General features: G+C 44.0%; 1 protein-coding gene across 3 annotated transcripts in view; it reads left to right on the top strand.

Moving 5' to 3' along the window:
• CDHR1 (cadherin related family member 1) overlaps window positions 1–24,872 on the top strand; it is an 80,268-nt gene that overhangs the window by 4,974 nt on the left and 50,422 nt on the right. The window contains exons 1-2 of one of the 3 annotated variants that reach the window (XM_048945247.1): window positions 14,124–14,238; window positions 14,593–15,043. The exons of the other annotated variants lie outside the window; for them this stretch is intronic. The gene's annotated coding sequence lies outside the window, so the exon portion shown is untranslated. Of the gene's footprint in view, window positions 1–14,123; window positions 14,239–14,592; window positions 15,044–24,872 lie in introns of those variants that run through there. 3 annotated transcript variants of the gene reach the window in all.

Below are 24,872 nucleotides of genomic sequence, written 5' to 3' on the forward strand. Positions count from 1 at the left end.
TCAGTGGAAATAGGGTACACTCTTTTAGCAGTTTTCCCTCCTGATTATTCCAGAAAGCTTTGCTTTGCTCCAGTTTCCTCCATTTTCAATCTCTTGCCTGTTTGATTCCCTCATTCATTTATATTCTTTCTACGAGCACTCTGTCTCCTTACATGCTCCATTTTCACTTCTTGTAGTTCTGCTGGTTTACCACTTCTGTCTCACTGTAGTATCTGTTTTTGGTCACAGAACTCTCCTTCTGGCAGCAGTATCTTTAAGATTGAGGCAGTTGACAGAGACACCGGTTCTGGAGGAAGTATCACCTACTTCTTGCAGGTAAAGTATTATCTGTACTTTTAAGAGTCATCTCTCATTTAAGATTCAGAGGATTGAGCTGCTACCAGTGTCTACAGGGCCAATTCTGTAGCATGCACAAGAAAATAAGCTTTGGGAAATGGATATTGTCTGCCATGAAGCAGTCAAGCACAGCCTGGCAGGCAGGCGTTGGAGCTGGGGTCTCCACTGTCACTCTGGCACATCACAGCATGGCTCCTGTTGGCCCCTTCTTTGGCCCGATGGGAGAGCAAGTCTAATTTGTAACCCTGTGTGCAGGTGGGATATCAAAAGCACGATATAGCTTCCTTCAGAAGGAAAAGTGCATGGAAACCCTGTCTGTACTTGGATGCAGCAGGCTGGTGCAAAATTGAAACCTGTGTTGCATTATAGAGTACTACCTGTTCTTACTGATGAAGCCAGAGCCCACCTGCAACCAGCCTTCCTGGTGTTGCCCTCTGGGGAAGAACAGAAAGCTTTCGTATTTGAAGCTGGACAGACGTTTGTGTGCCAAAAGGGCAACTTTTTACACAATGCCCTTCAAATCCACTATTTCTGTAAGCATTTTCCTCCAGATGAGTGGTAGTTTCCCTTATTCAATAGGCAGTGGAATTTAAAAAAAAAAACACACGAACCAATTTGTTGCAGTATGTACCTTAGATACAGTATGGAGACAAGTTGGAATATATTTACATAGTATTAAAGGTAATCTGGTTAAGAGCTCGGGCACACTGAGAAAGAACACCTTGTTGAAATTCAGTTTTGATTTCACCAATTATGAGCCAATTAAAATGCAGTATGTGCAGGATTCAGTTTTGCACGGGGCTTTTTCCAGTAAGCCAACAGACTCCAAAGCCAGGAACAGCTATTTCGAGCTTCCAGGTCTAGCTAATATATTTGTGTAACAGAAAGGTTACTAAATAAGTTTATTTATTAAAAATATGCTGCTGCATCCTTTCACACAATTCTTGAGTTGCTCAGAAACAGCATTCTTGTAAAGTCTGGTGTGGGCAGGTAGTGATGTCACCAAAAGGACAAAGACTGAACTCAGGCTCCAGTGCCAGGACAGCGAGCTCCTCTGCAGCAAGTCACCTGTACACAGTGAGAGACACCCAGAAGCATGCACTGTTGCACGCAGCCCCAGCTTTGGGATGCATCAGTCCCTTTGGACTCCCTGGTGCTGCTCAGCATCCAGCCCTGTCACAGCAGGGGCAGAGCTCTGGAAGAGTCTGAGGATGTTTCTTTTTTTCACATTTCCGCTGCGTTGCAGCAGGATCTCACACCAATCCCACACATGCTGCTGCAATTCTTTCCTCCCCACTGTTGCTCACAGTAGCGCGGTGCCTGCAGCATGGCTGAGGATTCATAACAGGCATTAAAAATTCAGACTCTGAAGTAAAGTCTCCCAGGATCCTGCAGAGAGCTGTAAGGCTGGCGGCCGCATGTGTGGAAGGAGAATAATTTCACTGCTACTTACAGTGACTTTACATTTCTTGTTTTGTGAAAAATGTATGGACCTTGTTATTTACTTATTTAGCCAGGATTCATTTAAAGAGAAATAACAGAACTTGGGTTAAATGCTGCTTTTGGGCAGTAAAGAGCAAATCTCTTCCAAAATCCAGAACTTTCAGAACGGGCACAGCAGATGCCCAGAATAATTCACACCAGTATGGCCACTGACCACTAGCCAGTGCTCTGAGAGTAAGGGTGTTAAAAGCTTCCAAAACCGTGAGGCATTTCTGTAGTTGGCACTGCTGGATCACCAGCACAGTGCCAATGGTGGTAAAGTCCCCAGAGATTGTTTATATACTGTGGCTGTTGCACAGCTCCTGGGTGTGTGTTGCCATGCTGTCACTTATGCCACGTAAGATCCCCTGGGAGGCTTTGGTCAACTCACCTGTTTAATTTTCCCCTGAAAATGCCCTATTTTACTGCAGTTGCCTTGGTTTCACGGCAGGGTTTTATGGCCTGATAATTTTTTCCATCTGTTTCTAGCTTTCTCCTATTCCAAAAAACAAGAAGAGCCAACAGGATAAAAAAGCCCTGAATTGTCTGTTCTCTGTGTTGTTGATAAGCAATAATGCGTGACTGCATATATGAGCACAATTACTTTAACAGAAGAAATTGCTTCTGAGATTTCGTAAGGTGTCTGCCCACTCAGAGAGGAAATGGAACAGATGGAAAAGAGAAGGGAATAGGGCAGTAGAGCTGAGTGTGCGCTGAGAGACATTAGAGATTCCTGGAACCATGTTCGTGAATGCATGCCTGATACGGTGCGCATGATGCCGTAAATGGATTTGCCTGCATACTTCAGCAGCGGGATCTGACAGCGACTTCTCTTCTAGGATGGCGGTGGGAAGCTGAGGGGAGACAACAAAGTGTTCTCAGCCACAACAACTGTCACCATCAACGTGGAGGATGTTCAGGACACTCCTCCCATGTTCATTGGGACTCCCTACTATGGATACGTCTATGAGGATACGCTTGCAGTAAGTGCTGGTTTTGACCTGCGGAAGTGCAGTCTTTCACGTTTCAGCCAAAATAAACATGTGCTTTGGGCTGCTGCACTAGCCTCTCAATATCTCATCTGGGCCAAGGTGAACCTGACACCAAGTAGCGCAGGATACTTTCTGCTCAGCTAGGCAGGAGGAAGGGCCCAGGAAATCCTCCCAGGTCCAAATGCACCAGAATACTAAGAAAGCAGGGGCAAACTGAGGAGAACCACATACGAGTTGTCCTAAAACTGTGCTTGTTGCTATGCCTATTGCTGAAGATACACCTCCTTATATATCACGGACAGTCTAAGGAATACAGAGATCTCCTGGCTGTGCCACCATCTCAGAAAGTCCTACTGTCAGATCTGCTCAAAAGAGAGCGTAGAGTTTATCCAGTCAGTGTATCATGGCATTTTGAGCCATACAGTAGTCTTGATGCTGGTGATGCTTCCAGACACATATCATTCCCAAAGCTGCAAACTCATCAGTTTGAGGTGCAACTCTAAGCAGAGGCACAGTACTGAATAGGGATCAACTTTCACCCTGATACATGTTTTAATTAAAATTTGCTTCATACAGAGCATGAGAAATGGTACCTACTTATGAAACTACCCAACTTTAGACTATTGTCAATGTTAGCACCCCCTTTGCCTCATTTTTCACTTGAATTGGCATAATGCAGATCTTTACTTTCTGTCTAAAACTGTGACGCAAATGTGTGACAGTAGGCAAAAGCTCAGTTCATAGGCTGTTACATTTCAGCAGGGCCAAGTAAACATTTGCATGCTTTGCAGATGTTCAAAATGTATGGAAGATAAACTTATTCTGAGAGTTACACATAGATCTTGAAATACTATCAGGTGCTCAAAGAAGTGAGCATCTAGCATGAAACGAAAGTCAATAACTGTTACTTATGGCCAGCCTTGAGCTCATAGCTTAGACAAGTATGATATTATAATGATATAAGCACCGACAAGTCTTTTAAGTGATTTGCTATTTTTAAGAGATTTGCTATTAGATTTAATTTCACAGAGAGAAGTGCAGTAAAAGAGTTCAGCATTGTTTTTATTTTTTACTTGAATTCCGTAAACTTGCCTTTTCCTTCATGGAGTTGTGAGGATTAACAAGCCCTGTGTCACTTTCAAAGGGACTGTGCTATATTTTGCTCCATTGACAAGTTTTATTGCAGCTTCCAGCATGAATGGTAATAAATACAGTTTTGTATTTCCAATTGCTCTATTGGAAACTTGCTCTCATTTAAAGAATTTACTCAAGGGATGAGCGAATGAAAGGAACAAAAACATTCCCTGCTGCCATTTGTGTTTAACTGACAGTTTCTTGAGCGTTTCTTGTTTTCGCAGTCCCAAATAATAACACTTCAATTCAGACACCTAAATTGTGCAGCCCACGGCAACTTTTGTGAGCGCTTTAAAGCTGACAGCCTTCATCCTTTTCAGTCAATAGGAACAGCCATATAAATAAATGTTTTCCAGACCACATCCATGTATGGCCCTGGACATTTTCCTAACACAGAAAGACAGCGAAGGCTTTGAGAATGGTTAAATCATCATAATCTTCATTGCTATTTTATGCCCTATGTGTTCAATGAAGCAAGTTGCTTTCTGACCCTTGGCTCACGTTTGCTGCCTGTCTGAACCTGATGAAGTGGTGCTGAGACTATTCTTCAGCAGCTATGGGGGTCTCAGCACACTGTGGGACACACAGCAATAGTATGAGTTCCAGTGACTGCCAGAGGGCATGCTGGTAGCAAACCAAAGCAATCCTCAGGTCTCAGATTTGTTACTCCAAATCTATAGAGAAGGACAAAGGCTGGGTCCTGGGCAAACAGGCACAGCCTCTTGGCAGGAACAATTTTTCTCATTGCAAGTCAATATATCTCATGCAAAAGTACCGCCATTCCCTCTACACCTTACTGCAGAAAGGCTTTCTGAAATTCAGTTTATTAATACACCACTGCACTTTCATTGCTTTTTAATCTCAACACACAAACCGTAACGCCCTATTTCTCTAGGGCTCTGAGGTCCTCACTGTTGTCACACTCGGTGGAGACAGAGGAAAGCCAAATAGCATTCATTACTGCATCATGAACGGTGAGTAGACTTGGCTTATATGAATTCTGAGGGGAAGTCAAATCTAGATGTGACATGAAATTAGAGAGAGAAAAGCCTAGAGCTTGATAACGTTCCGACAAACTCAGATGGAATAGCATTATATATCTCAAACAGCTCCAGGGCCCTGCCTACCAGAAAATAAGATAGGATTCACTGAATTGCAGCACTGTGCTTGGAGTTGTTAACGCAGTCGATTTGTTAGGCATCAGTAGCCCGCTTGTCACTTCAGAAAACTTAAAGGAAGACACATTCAGTGCCACTGAACATCTCTTTAATTCAATTAAGGAAATGAGAAAATGCTTTGGGAGACCCAGATGTGGCATTAAAAGGACTATTTTTATTATTATTTTCATTGGAGTGGGTAAACAGCTGAATCTCTGGTTTCTTGGAAGAAATTGTATTTACTAGAGAAGAGGTCAACCGTACTGTAAGAAAGCAGGTATTATCAAAGCAGCAATGCTTTTCATTAACACTTCTGAGGGTGGCTGTAGCCTCTCTTTCAAGTTTTGTACTTATGCTCTTATCTGAATTGAGGACTCATTAGCTGGTGAAATCAACCATTTACCTCCAAGCCACCTGGTTCTCTCTTACCTCAAAAGAGGACTTGCACCATGACTGGGTACCCAGACTCCCAGGACCCCAACATTTCATACAGTAACTGTCCAGTTTACTTGCAGAGCTACTCATGAAATTATTCCCAAATTTTGTTTGTTACATCATCTAAAAAGCAAAGACTTGAGTGGCCAGAGAGAGGCAGATTTCAGATTTTGTGTTGATGTGGGATGGGACCCATGCTCAAGTTTCTTCTCCCCTGATGCAAGGGAATAGCTAGAGTAGGGGTTGCAGAAGAGAAAAATAGATGAAAAATGAGAGAAGTTGAAAAGAAAGGTGGAGAATGAGGAATGCAAACAAGGAAGTGGGACAGAAAGAAGCTCAACAGGGGAGAAAACTGTTGAAGGAGCGTCAAGGTAGGCAGGTGAACAAGGGGCCATGTCTAAGGAAATGGGGCACATAAAAAAAGAGCATGGCCATCAGGTCAAAGGAGGCAATGCTCCCCCTCTACTCTGCCATGGCTAAAGTACCACATGCAGCTCTGGGCTCCCCGGTTATAGACATGTAGAGAGAGTGCAGCAGAGGGCCACAAGGACGATGAGGGGCCCTCGCACCTCCTGTATGAGGGAAGGCTGAGAGATCTGGGACCATCCAACCTGGAGAAGGCAAGGCTGAAGTGGGTGGGGGTAAATGAGTACATAGAAATTATTTATTCTTTTTAAGCCTTTTCTATCCAGAGTGTGTAAGACTACTTGAGAAAGTACTCTAACCCTCTAAAAATGCAAAAGAGAGGAACACATGTAGCACTACATACCCGGAGTTAACTGTTGCCCTATATACAATTTCCCTGCAGTATGCAGACGCTAACATGAGGCATTGTGGGTTGCAACTGCTATTGATTTCTGCTCCTTCTCAGTCAGGATGTGCTTTCCAGGCCAACACATCTTAATAATTGACCCCCTAGATGTGTCAATCTGTTCAATGTCATGTCCAATATACTTTAATGAAGTTGCAGTTACCACAAGTATTAGCAAAATGGGACTCTATCAGATGGTTTAAAAATAAACATTAGAATCGAGTTAGAGAGAAATAAAAGCGACTGGGCTGTCAGATGATCATCCTCTTTTCTAAAAGCCTCAAGTTCCTTCATTTTAAGAGCTTTTCCCTCACCTCCTTTCAATGGTAGATTCTGCAACCAAGAAGAACCTGTGGACAATCCTACAGGTGAGACTGCATGCAGGGGCGCATAGGGCAGGATGGGTCCCCAGCTGTCAGCCATCCCCTCCTCGAGCAGGGCAAATTCACCAGGTGGAAAGGGATCAAAGCTCTGTAACTGGTTTTCTGTTCAGAAAGATAGAAGTTATGGCACAGGGATCAAAATCAGCCTGCAGCCCCATCCTGCCTGCGGAGCTGTCTCAACCTCTGTGAAAAAAGCCTGGCTTTTACCCTAGATTCTCCTAAATCCCCTTTCATGCAGGCCAGCCTTGCAAGAAGATGCATGCTTTTTAACTAATTGGATGTTTAAAGCCAGAAGATGCTTCTCCCAAGCCGCTCTTCACAGAATGAGTGACTGTGCTTCTTTAGGATAAATTGTCAAACTTCTCACCTTAGCTGATATTAGCAAGAGCAATGTTCTTGTTGCTCAGAAGCTTAATTATGTATGCACTTGCTAATTACAACCAGTTTTTTTTTTGTTTTTTTGTTTGTTTTTTTTTTTTGTTTTTTTTGTTTTTTTTTTTTTTTGTTTTGTTTCTTTTTTTTGTCTAAACTAGCACGTAAAGATGACAGCATAGCAAGAAGGAATACCAAATGTGCAGGCCCGGTTGCTGAGGCTCAAAGGGAACCTTGCCAACACAGGAGAGAGGAAACCAAGGTTGGCCACCTGCACTGTCAGAGCTCTGCCTAGCTGCTCCTGGAAGAGCAAACTCTTGTTGGCCCTCATCTGTGCTTTTACCACACTGCAACCAGGCATAGAAATGCTTCACTTTTCAAAAATTGCCGCAGATCTACTGATAGGAGTAGACACACATACAGATAGATATGCTTAATGAAGCATACAGTTAGTTTATCATGCTGGTTCAAGATACAGGAAGAACAGCACTTAACTAGACTATCTTGTCTTATTGCAGGAGGCGAAGGTTCCTTTGAAATCAGCAACAGCACTGGAGCCATTTCCGTTATAAAAAGTCCAAATCAGCTCAAGAAAGAAGTGCATAAACTAAGAGTTCATGTATATATTGAGGGCCCCAGCTGTGCTCAGTTTACCCCGCTACCACCCCCTTCCTGGCAGACCCCTCATGGGGAAATCTCCTGCTAATTGTGAGTGTAGTTCCCTATATTGGTGCAACCAGAGACATTGCAATCCATACAGTGATACTTATGGGAGTTAAGAAACAATTTGCAGAATCCCCCTAATATCTAGTCTAAATTATGCTGCTGCTTGGCTACTGCTGTTAGCACTAACTGCATCTACTTCAAGATGAGGATCTTTCTTTCCATCCTCAGAAAAAAAGACAACTATTTTTTAAGGAAATTTCATCATATTTTTCCATTGCAGAGCTTTAATACCAAACCAGCGAACATACCAATTTTTCACATGGGAGACAACAAGCGTGCTAAGGAATTTAATTCAGCACTGCCCAAAGTCTGGCATGCTTCAAATAATTGAGCAGTAACTCTTCAGAGGGGTGCAGCAGCAGACAAGTGCTTTTTTTTCCTTGAGCCCTTGTAGCACAAACACATCAGTTAGGGATGTGTTTTGTTATAAAAGATTTTGTGTTCAGACAGCACAAAAGTCTTAGAATGAAGGAGGTGAGTCGGTCTGTACGTTGTGATTGATTAAAACAGATATCATCTTTCTGTTAAGGAAAACACCAACTACATTTGCTCATCTGCACAGCCTACACCCAGCTTAAGCAAAGACAATCTAAACAGCAAAGGAGAATTCCAAATCGGAGAACAAATCTGTCATCTTGCTCTTTCAAATTTCATCCAGCCTCAATTTGAGGAAGTACAGCTTCTCTATCAGAATTCCAGAACTGTCACCCTTCCAGAACAGCAGCAATCAAACACCTATGGTACTGTTACAGTAGGAAAAATTAGCACAGTAAAAAGGCAATACAGGAGCAGAACAGCAAAAGAACAAACAGGAAAGCAACGCTCACCCACTTCAGGATCTAGGCTCACAGGGAAAAACTCCAGAAGGGAGGGATCTCCAACCACAGAGATCCTTCCCTGGCAGCAGTCAGCTCTTAAATGCCATCTAAGTGAGGTGCAGCCAGGCTCCACCCTTCCTGTCACACAGCTGAATTGCCTTCACCTGCACTCTCTGGGCTGACCAGGTCCTTTCCCCAGATGATCAATCAGTGCTTCAGGCCGTGACTCAACAGTTACTATACACACTCCCAGCAAATTTAGTGTACATTTTCACTTTTTATTTTGTCAACACTTCAGGCAAGCAATTATCTTGCCTGTATCAAGTTACCTGTCTTTAGAGAACTGTTTTTACATAGGGTAAAATACAAAGCTCACAAAGCAACATTTTTCCAGCAGAGCTTGGTTGGGACTGGATTATTACCACACTTTCTAATCACCATGAAGTCCAGTGCAAAGCAGACCAATATTTCTATGGAAAGGTAACATTGTGAATGCTTGTACACAAGTCCTGTGTCAGGGTGCTTTGTGCATGCAGAAGACCCGAACGCAGAACTAAGGAAGGAGACAGCTACAGCTAAGAAGGGAATATTCCCTCATCACTGTTCTCCCGCTTTACTTTGTGCGGGCATCAGAAGTCTGCCCAAAAGGTGACATCTCAGCATACTCCTTTGCCACAGTGACTATAAGGGTGGTCGATCTCAACAACTGACATTTCATGGAGAAAGCGGTTCCCAGAACAGATTTGAACTGATCATATAGGAGCATCCCCAGAGGGTGAAATCATAAGCAGATTTAAGATGACAGTCTATAATTCAGATCAGGTACGTGCAAAATGCCTGCGTTTTCCTGCCCTGTTTTCCCAAGATAGAAAGGGACACCAGAGAGACAAATGTCAGGCCTTCGTTTTTTTTTAGAACACACGTTGGAACACGTGCACTCCCAGAAAGCTTAGGGCAAGCAAAATACTTGCCAGGACCATTGCCACAGAGAATTTGGACTCTAAGGCATATTTAGTTTGTCATACATCATTTAGTCTGACCATTATGTCAGAGAAAAGAGCACCGGTCCCAAATCTGCAGCCCACCTCTCGAGGACCTCTGAAATTGAAAAGTCTTCATGCATTTCCTTTGTCTGTTGGTTATGTTCAGTTGCTGTCAGCATAAAGTCTGGGAACATATTCCCTTTAGATAACTACTGAAGCCCCAATTGCTTTAGCAACTTTAAGTGCTTTAAGTTTCCATCCGTACCTTTCATAAGCCCTCTGGAAACAATTCTGTCTGTGCCCTTACATTGTATTTATGGCAGCGTATTATCCTTCTAGAACTTATGTTACAACCAGAGTCTGTAATTCATGCTTTGAAATATCATTCCCATTGGAGTCATATTTTTAGGTCATCTTAAAAATTATGCCTGCACAAAACTAACCATAATCAGATAAAGGAAAAGACAACTCCATCCATCTCAGTCCAATAACTAGCTGACCCCTGACACTCACAGACATTATTGTGACAGTCGCTATAGGCATCCCTAAGCTGAATACTGCAGGAAGGGCATCTGTTCAACTTAGTCTCAGAGTAGGTAGCGACAAGAGAAAGCTTAATGAATCTGATAACTGTATTGCTATTGGAAAGAACACTCTTACTCAATCATTCTCAGTATTGCGCTGTTTTGACTGTGCTGTATTCTAAGAAACCCACCTTCTTCCACCTCCCTCCAACTGCTCTGCAGCAAGCAGATAAACAACTGGTTTCAAAGCAGCACTACGTCTATCTCACTACTGTCACTGAAGATGTTTCTACAGAAGAAACTAAACCTCTTTTATTTGGAGACCAAACATATATGTATCACCTAGACCGACAAAATACTCAGGGCCACAAGTTAGGCTATAAAATAGGCAGAAAATACAGCTAATTGTTCAGATTTCACAAGAAACTTCCTAATACAAGATAAGATACCACTCTATGAGGATTGGGTTGCATAACACTACAATAGGATTGAAAGTACCTGATAAAAAGTACCTGATAATAGTAGGATGATAAAGTCTTTGGCTAGAGCAAACAAGGAGAAGCCCAAACGCAGCAGCTGCAGACGTAATGAAGGAAAAGAGCTCTTACCTTTAAAATACTTACATAGTTGGAAAGAACATCCAGCAAGAAAAACACTTACTCCCACCCTGCCGATCGTTAAATGAAGTCTGGGAAGGGGTGGATCCTGGCTCCAGCCACTCAGGTTACTCACTTGCATTGCACGCACCTGGGCTGGCCCCACCTTCCCACCAGGTGCTCTATCAGTGGTTGAGGCCCTGATTTAGCATTTCCAGTCAGGCTGATACAGTTTCAAGGATCAGAAAGCAATGTTTTTCCCCCCATAAAGACTTACGTCTCTGTAACAGCCATCAAGGTCTCTGGTGGTGCAGGCGAGAAGGAAGCTGCGATCACGGCCTAAGGTTTGATGGAAATGCCATCTTGCAAGAACATCACACAGAAATTTCTCACCCTGCTCTCTTTAGCCAGCAGACGCCACTGAAGGCCTGGTGTGATCGTGCCTTCCGTTGCTCCTCTGTCCCACGGCTATCTGCTTTGCTATGTGCAGCAGGGCTTACTCTGTGCAGATCCGGGCTGGGCGGATAATACTGTAAAAATCACCGAGCCTTTGAAGGGAGGCTTTGAACTCTGAAGTCCAACCGTCCTGAGCGTTCAAAGCATCTTATATATTTAAACTTTATGTGGGGGAAGAATGGAACTCAACACTTATTTGACGGCATAACAATCTGTAGTTTCCTCCATCTGCTTTCTGGAAGTGCAGGCTAAGAACATCCCGATACATCGGTCTTGCGTAGACCGTTCACAACCCAGCAGTGATTTTCCATCTTTTCAAAGCGTGACAAAGTTAACTTGTTCTATTCTTCAAATGTGGATATATTAAAAGGAGCAGTAAATGGAAGTGAAAAAACCGCATGAATTCTCACTACTTAAGTCAGAGTTCTGGCTTTATCTTGACACATTTCTTTGAATAAAATAGCAACCTGAGGAGAAAGCACTCATCATTGACTAATATTTATGAACAGGTCTTTCCTACAGGGAAACCTTTAGTCAGTTGCTACTTAATATCCAAGATACCAGAACAGTCTGAGTTAGGAATATCAAATGTAAAACTGGAAGCTCGATTTTAAAAAAGTAGGTTATGTGCCATTACTGGACAAAGGGTCTGTTATTTATCTAAGTTTCTAAATATAACCGCTCACCTGCATACTCAAAACTCGATCGAACGGTTCCTATAGCCTGGCACCATTAGCAAAATGTAGAAAAAATCAATACAATAGCTTTTCAGATATGGAAACGCTGATGAAGTGCACTCAGGGTTTAAGCTTTTTGTTGTTGTTGTTCAATACCAAAATTAAAATTCAAAGTTCAAATTCTTATATTAAAATAGGAGCACGAGGATGTAAATCCAGGGAGACAGCGGCGAAGCATAGGAACAAAAAACGAGAAAGAACCCCTCAGAATTATTCCTTTAGATATAAGTCTCCCTGGTAAGCCAGTCTATGTCGAGAAAGGTGATTAAAGCCCATCTGATACGTGCGCCTATCTCTGCCTATTCTCTCATTCGCTACTCCAGCCCCTGTCCAATAAATGTTCCCCGTCAGAACAAGCAAAGCTATGGAGTTACATTAAGCAGCAAATTTCAAGTGGAGACAAAGTAGGGAGCTGAGAAGCTCAGTTTAAAGGCCATATTTACTCTCTGTTCATTTTTGTCTCCGTTTTCCTTCCTAACCAGTCACATAACAGAAGTATTTTCTGGAGACGTTGTCATCTGTTCCTCTCTGCTGTATGTTTTGCATGAGTATTTGTTTTTTGTTGTTGTTGTTGTTGTTTTTTTTTTTACAAATGCCTTGGTTTTCAAAAGTGTCCAAAACGCTGTTCCACAGTCATTCTTCCCATATTTTGTAAGCCATCTAATTTAAAGAAATAAAGCAACTCCGCTCTATCCTTTGTCGAAGTGCATCCATTACTGTAGGAAGGGCTGTACATCATTTGTTGGAATTGCTCTATTCCAACAAATCAGCAAAATAGCGAACGTAAGGATTCGCTCCGTGAGGAGTCATAGATGTGGCTAGAGTCAGTGTGAGATAAAAACAGTCAAATGATAAAGGATGGTACTAAAGAAACAAATGTCAGCGGTTTAAACGCGCTCAATAGTACGGCTGAATCGTATATGGTATCGAACCGCTCTCAAAGGGAGAACACTTAAAGGCACTTCTCATGCCACAGCGAGGTCCGGTTGATTTGTCACGGCCACAACTTGTCATAAGTTAAAATTGCCGGATCAATGGAAACAGAACAAATTGTCTTACATTGTTAAAAAGGATGTGTTTAAGTTTTCAAAATGAGGATGTCTGAATTTGTTTTATTCCTTTTTTAGAAATAAAAAATGAGACTGGGTTGATATACGGTAATTTATTTTTCCATCAGTTTCTTCCCGAGAAAACACTTGCAGTTTATTTTTTTTTAGATAGATGTGCAGGCAGGTGATCAATCAGAGCTGACGAACGCACACACAGAACCCTACGAAGGAGTTCCCCTTCACTTGTAGATTACCTTTGTCTTTCAGAATTAGAAAAATTCATCGTTAACCAGCTTGAAGATGCTACAACCAATTCAAAGAGGAATTGCAGTTGGTGACGTTTTAGGTAGTTTTGCTCTAACAAGGAATTACCACAGCGATTCGAAACGGAGCGGAGAAAACATCGTTCAGAAGCTTGCTCCTAGCGCGCTAGTATAGTCGTCAATAAGACGCTCTCTTTGCAATTTAGGCAACCCACCGTGAAACCATCTTGTATTTATTATACCAAATTGCAGGTGTTTTCATGAGAAAGTTTAGATATATCAGTAGTTTAAAAGTAGCTGTGGGCAATAGCTGTCACAGACATTCCACGCCGACATTTCTTTCAAGACCTTGTCATTACGACTGCGGAGTCAAAGGGACTGTTTTCTACTCGTCCACACAGCTGCATTCGGGGCAGAGACAGAAAGCATACAGCGAGGCTTCAGAAAACGGAGGCTGGGGATGTTCTTTGGAAGGGTGTCGGACATGATCCGTTCAAATCACGCACAATTATTTGATTTATTAATGAATTCAACAATGACGTGCGAAGAGAAAGCGCATAATAAACTGTACCGAAGTGCAGTTTCAGTCCCTAAGTCAGATCTAGAGCCCACGCGTCTAACTGTCAGGATCCCCAGCCGGTCCGAGCGAGCCCCGCCCGCACTAACGAGGCAACGACTCTCAGGTGCGGCGGAGCCGCGGCCGGCCGGCCACAGGTGCGCCTCGTCGGCATCCCGGGCGGGGCCGCCCCGACGCCTCTTAAGATCCGCCGGAGGCTGCAAGGAGCCAAGACAGAGCTGCTGGGATTCGCTGCGTGCGGGCGCGGTCTGCGTTCTGTCGCCTGGTCCTTGCGTCGCTGGTGTTGAATAGCGGTACGAGGGGCTGTTTTTAACGCGAGGCCTCGGGATTCTATGCGACGGTCTCTGTTGTGTCGCTTTGTTTCAGGCCGCAGCGGGATTTCAAGCGGCGAGGATCAGCCCAAAGCGGTGAGTCATTCTGGCAGCGGTGGGACCGCGGAGGCAGTGAGCATTTCGGAGCCGGCGGGGGGGGGGGGGGGTGGTCCTGCCGTGCCGACTCTGGTTTCTCGGAGGCGGCAAAGCACCGTTCTCCGTCCGCCGACGTGGTTTCGGAGCGGGCTGCTGCTCGGTTACCCGAGCGCTAGCGCGGCTGCGGGGTTTTGTTAGCCCCAGTCCCTACAGCTTTTTAGCAGGTGTCTCGGTTACTCCCGTTCTCATTAGCGGGAACAAGGCGGATGGAGCCGTGTTCCTGCAGCCTCGATGGCGCTGGGAGTCGGAAGCAACGCCGCGAACTGCTGACATAGAAGCTTTCTCCGATTGCAGGCTGTGCGGGGGTTGCAGTGGAACTTCTTCAGCCCGAACAGGCGAGACGGTGGGAGCGATGAGCGTTTCTGAACCACCCGGTGAGATTTCTTAGAAATCGCGTTGGACCACCGCTCGACCGCCTCCGTTTCTTCGCGATCAGCTCGGTGCCGCCGCCGATCCGGCCGTGACAGAGCGCGACCCCGAGGCGGCCTCGACGCCCCGGGAGGATTTTTCGGGCACTTCGGTCCCTCCAGCTTGCGGCAGCGGCGCGTGCATTTCCTTCCTTCTTTTGTGTAACTTCAGGCGTGTCCTCTTACTTCCCTCGTGGAGACGCGGCGGGACAGCTTTCAAAACTGGAATGCTGTTTTGGATGAGACGTTGTATTTTCTCGAGAAGGAGACCAGCAACTATGCAGCGGCATTTGGCAGGAGAGACGAAGACTCGCTGGAGCGCTGGGGAGGCGCTCAAAGTAAGCCTCCACAGGGTACTTAATATCACATAGGTCACAATGCAGATTCATGGCAGGAAGTTATTGGTTATTATAAAGTCATATTCTCTGGCTTCGTTGTGAAATAATTTCTGAGTTAATGGGAAGCGAGTAAAAGTATTCACAGCCACTGAACACTCACTGTCTTGTAGATGTATTCCCTCACGCAAACTGGTTCTCTCAGCGATGGGAAAAGACAGTTTCTCATTTCTAGACTGTCATTTTTGTGCGATTTCAGTCACACTCAAAATGATATTCTAAACTAAGTTAGAAGACTTAAGGGAGACCTACTTATCTGCTGTTTATTTTTTACTCCCACGGAGACAGACAAGAAGCATGGTTCTGTTTTTTTTTTTTTTTCTGGCAGTACAATCACGACTAGGGCAAAGCTCAGAGCAGTGTTAGATTGCTCTGTTTCTTTCCAGCATAATGACTGTGTGTCTGTGAATGCGTTCAGATGCTGCGGTGAGTTAGCTGCAGCTAACAGACGTGCTCCCACCTGGCCTTTCTCTCTGTGCACCTCTTCATTGGGAACTGAAGCTAGAAATCTCTGGGCAACAGAATAATGAGGAGATCGCTTACCAGTTCTGTTGTGAGAAAAAAGAGACTTGCCTTGGGAAAATTAACTGACTATCAATTAAAAAAAAAATTACTGATTTGACTGATAAGTAATAATAATAATAATAGTAAGCTTTGGGAAAACACTTTTCTTCTCCCCCTTTCCCTTACCCTGGGGGGGGGGGGGGGGAGAAAGCAAGCATTCAAAGCCAGGATAAGCATCCTGGTCTAAAGGGAAGTGTCCCTGGCTATAGTGGGGGGTTGCAACCAGATGATTTTCAAACAAACAAAAAAGTTCCTTTCAACCCAAATGATTCTGTGATTTCATGAATATTCTTAGCTTTCGTAAGTGTGAGTGACGGTTTTTAGAATCTTAAATTGTACTTTTTTCAAGTGCATTTTCTTAGATATTAGATCCGATATTAGATCCATTTCTAGGTAAGGAATGTTGTTGCCCCTAAAGTGCAATGTGTTACTTGGATATATAAAATGAAAACTATGGCAGGCATTGCAGACTTTATTATTTTTGATACAAAAAAAAAAAACAATGATTACTGTAGTCAAATCTCCCTTGAACATCAGAAGCAGAGAGTCTCCTTCTACTGTATGTAATTTATTTTTGGTGGCATTAGTTCAAGTTCTGCATTTAGGAAAGAAAGCAATTGTGAGGCAGGTTGTAGGTTCAACATTCACCCCATAGGAAGAGCAGATGTTTATTAACCAGGAAGATACTACAGGGTCAGACTGCCTAGACTGTAGGCAGTCCAGCCTACAATATAGTGGGAAACACAGGTCAAGGCAGTAAGTAAAGGGACGGCTGCCTACCTTCCTTGCCTGTGGCAGAGGGAATTATGGCGGCTAAGCAGCCTTCAGGCCTGTGCTGCTTTAATCTGTATTTAACAGGGTTCACTGGTCCCTTTGATTTCTCTCCTGCCTATTCTGTGAACCTGGCCTTTCAGCTGTCTGGGAATGCTGAAGGAAACAGACAAGAGCAATATGCAGTTAATTGTACTGACTCTGCTGCGTTCCCATGCCGGGAAGGTGATCCCTTGACCTTCTCAGGCAAGCCCTATGTTTTCTTCTAACTGGAGTCACTGGTTTATGGGACTGAGCTATCTGTGTTGTGGTGGTGTTTTGATAGTGTAGAAAAGGCGTCACGGTGGTCATCAGCCTTTCGCACTGTTTTTTTTTTTTTTCTAGTTCATAGCATATGAAACAGAAGTGTATTACCCATTAAGCTCGAAGGCGGGCACTGCAACTTCCTTCATTGGTTCCTACTGGGGCTTCCTTTCTTCTTGACCAGTGTCTACAGTGGACAATTTACCTAATGCTCCCTGAAGTATAGTATAATACCCTGATCTCATCAAATTGAGATGCTTATGTTTGTTATAGCCATACTGTGGCATGGGATTCAGCAGGTCTTACTCCAGCGAAACTCCTGCTTAATTCTATGATTCCATAATGGCAGCAGCAGGCCTGATTACTTAAGAGCTGAAAATGGACTGTGAGAATTACAGTGTTTTTTTGGTGTGTCCATGAAGCTCGCCACAGTTTTTAGACACAGCGTTCTTAAGACTCACTGTCTAAAGGAATTTCTGTTGTTTCCTTCTTTTTCCTGATACGCACTTGTAGTCTCTTTTGAAATAAGCTTGACTCTCACATACATGTTGGGATCCAGAGCTACACCAAAACATTTTTGTGGTTTCCAATATCTAGAGAGAATGTAATGCCTTTATGCTGCAATACACAGATCAGAATATGTGAGTCAGAATAACTGCATCTCTGGCAACAACAGTAGGAAGACTTGATGTGTGAGTAGGACGATCAGGGGATAATTCTCAAATATATGCTCAAGTAAATACCTAAATCCTTACTTAGTGTATCCTCTGCTAAGATTATTTGTATTGACATCTGCTTCCAAGTTCTGCAGGGCATTCACTCGAGATTTTCAGTGTCTCCTAACCTAGAGCTCCTCACTGTTTCAGTTTCCAGTTCATTCCAGTACAGAGCATCTAGCCCCTTGCTTTCCACAACCCATACCCCCACTACCTCAACCACATAGTTCACAATCTCTCAAGCTTACTGCTACAACTCTTCCCTTCCCGATGAAGAGCTACATCCTAGATCCTCGCCTTCTGCACCTCTTCACTCCATGCCAGTTGAAGTGCTTATTCTGGTTTGCCTCACAGCCCTTCAAAGCTTCCCCAGAGTCTTCTGCTCGCTAATGTACTCTCCTCCTACCCTCAGTCTTTCCCACTACATTCCAGTGTTTGCAGCTGGAGAAACAAGAGGCTGTTTCTTCTCCCCAAGAATTTCAAGTATCTCAGTGCAGGAAGCAAGTTAAGTTAGGCTAGGCATATGCTAGCCCTTTGTGTGCTGTAAGAATGGATGGCTCCGGGCATGGTTTGGAGCAAGACCAAGCCAAGAAATACTTCAGCATGGTATATTTTATAAAATGTAGCCCTTGTTATTTCTCTTGCAAGTAAGCCATCCAGTATTCAATGCATCTTGTGAAGCAACTTCAGCCCAATGGGGGCTTTTGAACTGTTTGGTGTGGTTCTCCATGTGATCTTTTCTGTACATGTTATTTCTGTGGTCATGTGTTAACATATCTGTTTCTTGGATGAACAGTGTTTTCAAACATAGGATTTGGAAGCGCTACTGGTTCAGAACTTTTGATGAATGCAGCCCTGTGAAGAAGTGTTATCACATCAGTGTTTCCTAGACAATTTCTTTTGAAAGAAAGCTTACTTATGTAAATGAAGTTTTGTGAAAAACAGCAATGCTGAGGCATCACGGTTTCAGAGAAGCCTTGACTGGGGCTGTTAGTGAAAGTTGTGCTTCTTCCTTTCTCCTAGGGACAGCCAGGGGCTACTGCAACTTGTAGTGAAAACATCAACAGCCTTGGGGCTTCTCTGACTAGGACATCAAGGGTGTAATGGATTACATTTGTCTGAGCTGTTTACTTGCTCAGTGTTTACTGCATTATAGAGCAGTAAACTTGAGGTGGAGGCCGTTAGGGAGCTCCTCCTCCATCTGGACAGTCACAAGTCCATGGGACCAGATGGGCTTCATCCTAGGGTGCTGAGGGAGTTGGCAGGGGTGATTGCTAAGCCACTCTCGTCTATCTACCAGCGCTCCTGGTTGACTGGAGAGGTTCCAGAGGATTGGAGGCTTGCTGATGTGACTCCCATCTACAATAAGGGCCGTAAGGAGGATCCGGGAAACTACAGGCCTGTCATCAGTGCCAGGGAAGGTCATGGAACAAATCCTCCTGGAAGAGATCACACGGCTCGTGCACGATGTCCACGGGATCAGGCCCAGCCAGCATGGGTTCATGAAAGGCAGGTCGTGTTTGACCAACCTCATCTCTTTCTACGACTGGGTGGCCAGACTGGTAGATGAGGGAAAGGCAGTTGATGTAGTCTACCTAGACTTTAGCAAAGCCTTTGACATGGTCTCTCACAGTATCCTTCTGCGGAAACTGGCTGCCCGTGGCTTGGACAGTTTTACCCTCTGTTGGATAAGAAACTGGCTGGAAGGCCATGCTCAACGGGTGGTGGTCAATGCAGTGAAGTCCAGCTGGAGACCTGTTTCAAGTGGTATCCCCCAGGGGTCGGTGCTGGGGCTCATCCTGTTTAATATCTTCATTGACGACTTAGATGAAGGGATTGAGTGTACCCTGAGTAAGTTTGCAGATGACACCAAGCTGGGAGGTGGTGTCAATCTGCCTGAGGGCAGGGAGGCCCTGCAGAGGGATCTAGATAAGCTGGATTGCTGGGCTGAGGTGAATGGCATGAAGTTTAACAAGGCCAAGCATCGGGTCCTCCACTTTGGCCACAACAACCCCATGTAGCGCTACAGGCTTGGGGATGAGTGGTTGGATGACTGTGAAAGGAAATGGACCTGGGGGTGTTGGTTGATGCTCGGCTGAACATGAGCCGACAGTGTGCCCAGGTGGCCAAAAGGGCCAATGGCATCCTGGCCTGCATTAGAAATAGCGTGGCCAGGAGGAGCAGGGAGGTGATCGTCCCCCTGTACTCAGCACTGGTGAGGCCGCACCTCGAGTACTGTGTTCAGTTTTGGGCCCCTCACTACAAGAAAGACATTGAGGCCCTGGAACGTGTCCAGAGAAGGGCAACGAAACTGGTGAGGGGTCTGGAGCACAAACCTTATGAGGAGCGGCTGAGGGAGCTGGGATTGTTCAGTCTGGAGAAGAGGAGGCTCAGGGGAGACCTCATTGCACTGTACAGCTTCCTGAAGGGAGGTTGTGGTGCAAAAGGGTCTGGCCTCTTCTCCCAGACAAATAGTAGGACCCGAGGAAATGGCCAGAAGTTATACCAGAGGAGGTTTAGGTTGGATATTAGGAGAAACTTTTTCTCTCAAAGGGTGGTCAGGCACTGGAATGGCTGCCCAGGGAGGTGGTGGAGTCGCTGTCCCTGGCAGTGTTCAAGAGGCACCTGGATGAGGAGCTACGAGATGTGGTTTAGTAGCTTGTGGTACTAATAGGAATGGGAGGGTGGTTGGACTGGATGATCTTGCAGGTCGTTTCCAACCTTGTGATTCTGTGATTCTGTAATCTACTCCTGATCTAACAGTAGGAGCAGGCTGCAAAGGATTACCACAGTGTATTCCCTTTTCAGATCATGAGTTGACAATTACGTACCTTCCTGGAAGGAATCAGGCTATTGCCAAGCTCAAGTCTCTGGGCAATAAGCAAAAATGTTAGAACGAAATCAATGTTGAGGTCACAGTAAACAAAGACCAACTCAGCACCTGAACTTAGATTCAAGAGATTTCACGGGCTGCTTTTAAAATGCTGATGATAATACAATTTATAATTTTACAAGTAATTCTTCTTTAAAAATGGGTTATTGTTAATGCAAAAAATCTACATTATAATAATTCATTAACAGTAAGTGAATTGAAGCTCCACCTTAAGCTTCTCTGAGGGTAGGTTTGTCTCAGTTTATCTGGCTTGTAGTTTCTCAGTCCATACAAAGTATGCCTGCTTGTTTGTGTCACAAGATTGATCTAGGACTTAAACTGTGTCTTATTTGAAATCTATGTAGGCTACTGTTAAAATGAGAGGTGAGCACACAGCTGTGGTGCATCCCTGGCTTGTTCATCTGCCATCCCAAGTTCCCATCATCTTGGCAACTTCATAGATGAATATTTAATGGCAAGGTGCTTCCTCCATTGAACCCATACCTTTTGTGTATCACTTCCTTGATACTTAAACTTCAAAACAGCAAGATATAGAATAAAATGCTTTCTTCTCTACCTTTTACTATACAGAAATTCCAGCACAGGCATACTATGGAGTCAAGGGGGAGCAGAATCCAGTCCCAGAATGAGACACTTGCTACTGTGTACCATGCTTTGCAACCTGTGTGTCACTGCCTAAGAGGGGCAGGTTTCCTTGCTTTGACAAACAAACAGTGGTTTAAAACTTTCGGAAATTGCAACACGAAGCAGCATTTTATCAGCATACTCAAGATCAAAGCTGCATCCTCCTTATTTTGAGAGAACAGATATATTGAAAGGTACCCATGAGTTGTTTTTGTAAAGCCTATTGATTTTGAAATCCATGGAAAGAAGCTCGGCACTTGGCTACATTTCTAACAGGCACTGATTTTTGCTTGCTTCATCACACATGAACATATTGGGACAGAGCTGAACTTTGTTTGATAAATCAGGTAGAAAAAAATCTATATTTCTCTTGCAGTGAAACTGTGAGCAATACTTTGTCTTACCCAAATTTGCCTGCTGGTTAATATGAACAAATCTTGTCAGAAGGAATATCACAAATGACAATTATGGTGATGACAACTCCCGGTTTGTTCTCAGTTACTATCAGAATTGTGGTTTCTCTCATCTGAAGTGCTCGATTTTTTTTCATCAGGCAGCCTAATCATTTTCCATTGAAGGCTCATGATCTGTTATTTTAACGTAACCAGATTTATATTTTATTACAGAACTGGGTTTGGCAGATTTAGCAAGTGTTCTCAGCGTACTTTTGATGAATGGGATGGGATAAAAGATTTTCACAGCCTTCTTTGTAGAGGATAAAGAGCAGAGGCTCAGCTTCATTTTTATTTGTATAAGATTTCAGTTATAAGAAAAGAGGCTCTAATACCATGACCGGAGAGAGAAAAGGGAATCAAGTTGCTTCTGGTGTTTTTTGGGCATTTTTTGATTGTCTCGCTTTCTGTCTTCTAGCTTCCCAACTTTCATTCTTTCAGTGCAGTAGGCAAACACCTGATGATTCTATACATGTATTAACTGTTGACTTTGAGGTAAAAATGGAAAAAATTAAATGAGGTAAAAATGGAAAAAATTAAAAAAATTTTTTTTTAGTAAACTTGGGAAAGATGCCACAATGTGATCAAAAGAGTTGTTCGATTCAGGCCTATACATCTGAAGAATCTGAATTTTGAAGTTGTTCTCTATGGAAGATTAGACTGGATCTGAAAAGAGGTAATTCATGAAATTCACTTGATGTCTGAACACGTACAAATTTAGGAGAACTGGAATTCACATTGTAACTTGATGTTGGGATTTTCTCTGGCTGCCTGTAGACTCCAACTGCAGTCAGAGTTCGACTTGTGCATTGATTGGGAATGGAAAAAAATATTGCATTTCATCCGTCATGAATTAGGAATAGCACTGATTTACAGTCTGTGATCTGGGGAAAGTATTCTAACAGCTAGTGATCATTTCTCAAGGTTTTTGAGATCTAAACCTGTGATCTACTCTATTATTCATTTTCTCCACTCATTCTAGTATCTCAAAGTCGCACTGTTTTTTTTGGTTTGGTTCGGGTTTTGTTTTAGCAAATCCTGCTGAAAATGTTTAGGGTTTTCATTCCTCCTAGTAATAGATCTTGGTATCTTTATTGGGTTTCTGTGGTAAGATAGTGGAAGGGAAGCAGCAGGAGCGATCTCTGTGAAATATTAGGTGTTGGCTTTAGCATGCTCTGCACTAGATGTATGCCAGAAATGAGACAATATCGTTAGAAGAGCTGTTGGTGAAAAGGAATGTAAGAAAGGACAGAAAGAACTGGACAGGAATACTGAGCGAGTGGGAAGGAGCAGAGGGATCGTGAAGGTCAGAGACAGAGGCGTTCCACAGCAGAGCAGGCAACCCAGGCACACATAACTCATGCAAGAGGAGTTACTTCACTACAGTAGGAGTTACTTCACTGCCATCCATGGATGAACCCCCACTGACATGAGTACACACCAAAGGGACGGCAGCCAACGGAGGGCCCTTGTTTGAGCAGATGAAAAGAGCGAGAGGGAAAGAACAGCAGAGAGAAACCATGACATAATCTTTCACTGTCTGCTCCATCACAAAGGGGTCTGAGCATAAATCGTCGTGATAATAGAGAGGTACTTAGAAGTTAAGCGTGGAAAGGGGGAGAAGACAAGCATTTTCTCAAAGCATAGTAATTTTTAGTATTATTATTTTCTGCTACTGAAATCAGTAATTTTTTTTAATTGACAGTCAATTAATTTTCCCAGGGAAAAAAAAAAAAAAAAAAAAAAAAAAAAAAAAAAAAACGGGCTCAGCCTCAGTTGATCTATTTCTATCATGGAGCTGCTCGGGTTGTAAAGGACCTAAAGGATCATGTTGTTCGAATAGCTCTGCCATGGGCAGGGCCACCACTCACTCGATCAGGCTGCCCAGAGCCCTGTCCGACCTGGCCTCAAACGTGTCTGGAGATGGAACCATCACCACTGCTCTGGGCATCCTGTGCTGGTGCCTCCCCACCCTGAGAACAATATTTCTGCCTCCTACTACATCACCTAAATCTCCCCTCTGTTAGTTTGAAGCCCTGTCACTATCAGACTGTAACAGAAATGCTCAGTCACAGCTGGAACCAGCAACTGATCACCTGGAGAGAAGGCAGGGCCAACCCAGGGAAGCTCAGGTACACGCAATGCAGCCTAGCGAGAGGAAAGGGTGGAGCCAGGATCTGCCCTTTACAGACCTCATTTAAAGGGCTGGCAGTAGAGGTGAGAGCACCTTTCTGGAGCTGTCTGCCTATGGCAGGCTTTTTGCAGGTAAGCAAATTTTTTCCTTTGTTTCTGCATCTGTGGCAGTTCCAGTGTTTAAGTTTGTCCTCTGTTTCAGCCTAAGGCTTTGCCACACTTTGATTATTGCTCAACATCATGTTGTAGCATTACACAGGCCATGTAAGTAGTGCTGCTCCTGTTTATAAGCTCCGTTAGAGTGTTGCAGTGAGGCCTTGTCTTCTGTGATTAACACATCTAATTCCTTTAATCATGTAATTTCTTTGATAAGAGAGTTCCACTCCAGTGGCTCAGTGTTAGTCCTCGTGTTGGCAACCCCAGGCCAGGGTACAGCATTGTAGATGGGGTCCTGTCAGGGTGGAGCGCAGGGGGATCATCTTGTCCCTCTTTCTGAGAGCCGTCTCACTTGTGATGCAGCCCAGGATACCATTGGCCCTCTGGGCTGTAAGGGTGCGCTGTTGGCTCATGTAGAGCTTTTAGTCTTTTAAAATCCTCAAATCTTTTTCCACAGGGCTGACCTCAGTGAGTTTTTCTCTGGGTCTGTAGTTGTGTCTGGGAAGACCCTGATAAGGGGCAGGCTTGGCCACATTGAACTTTATAAGGTTCACACGGGCTCACTTTTCAGGGTTGTCAGCAAGTCAGACCGTGACTTTAGGCACGCACTTTACTGTTTGGTCCTTGTTCTTGATGGGACTGCAATTAAAAACAGAGCAAAAAAAAAAAAAAAAAAAGTTTGTGTGCCGGGCCGTGTCCACAGCCAACTTCTCTGGCAGTAACCACCAGCACGCTCAGTGTTCATCCTCTGAATGCATTTGACCCGTTCTCATGCACTTTAGCATAAGCTCTCCAAGTTTGCAGGATCTCTTCTCTCAGGAAAGGCTTGGAAAAGGACAAGCGATTCCGCCTCACTCTGCAAAGCGCTACCGCCTGGCTTCTCCAAGGCCAGCATGTCTAGGTAGTCTAAATAGCTTCTCCCCTCAAACAACTAACACCAACAGCTGCAAAAAAAGAAAAGCCTGCACAATCACTAACATGCCACACAAGACAAAATATCCCACCACCACATAGTGCAAAACCAAACAAGGCCTCAACTGATTCCAGGTTTGGGCTCAACAGAGACCTGGTAGCACTTCTCCTGCAACTACAGCTTTCAGCAAACTCCAACCCAGGCAAAGAGAACAGCTGCAAACAAACCTATGGAAAAGAGCTATCAA

The sequence above is a fragment of the Lagopus muta genome, chromosome 5 (assembly GCF_023343835.1).
Source record: "Lagopus muta isolate bLagMut1 chromosome 5, bLagMut1 primary, whole genome shotgun sequence".
Lineage (NCBI taxonomy): Eukaryota > Metazoa > Chordata > Aves > Galliformes > Phasianidae > Lagopus > Lagopus muta.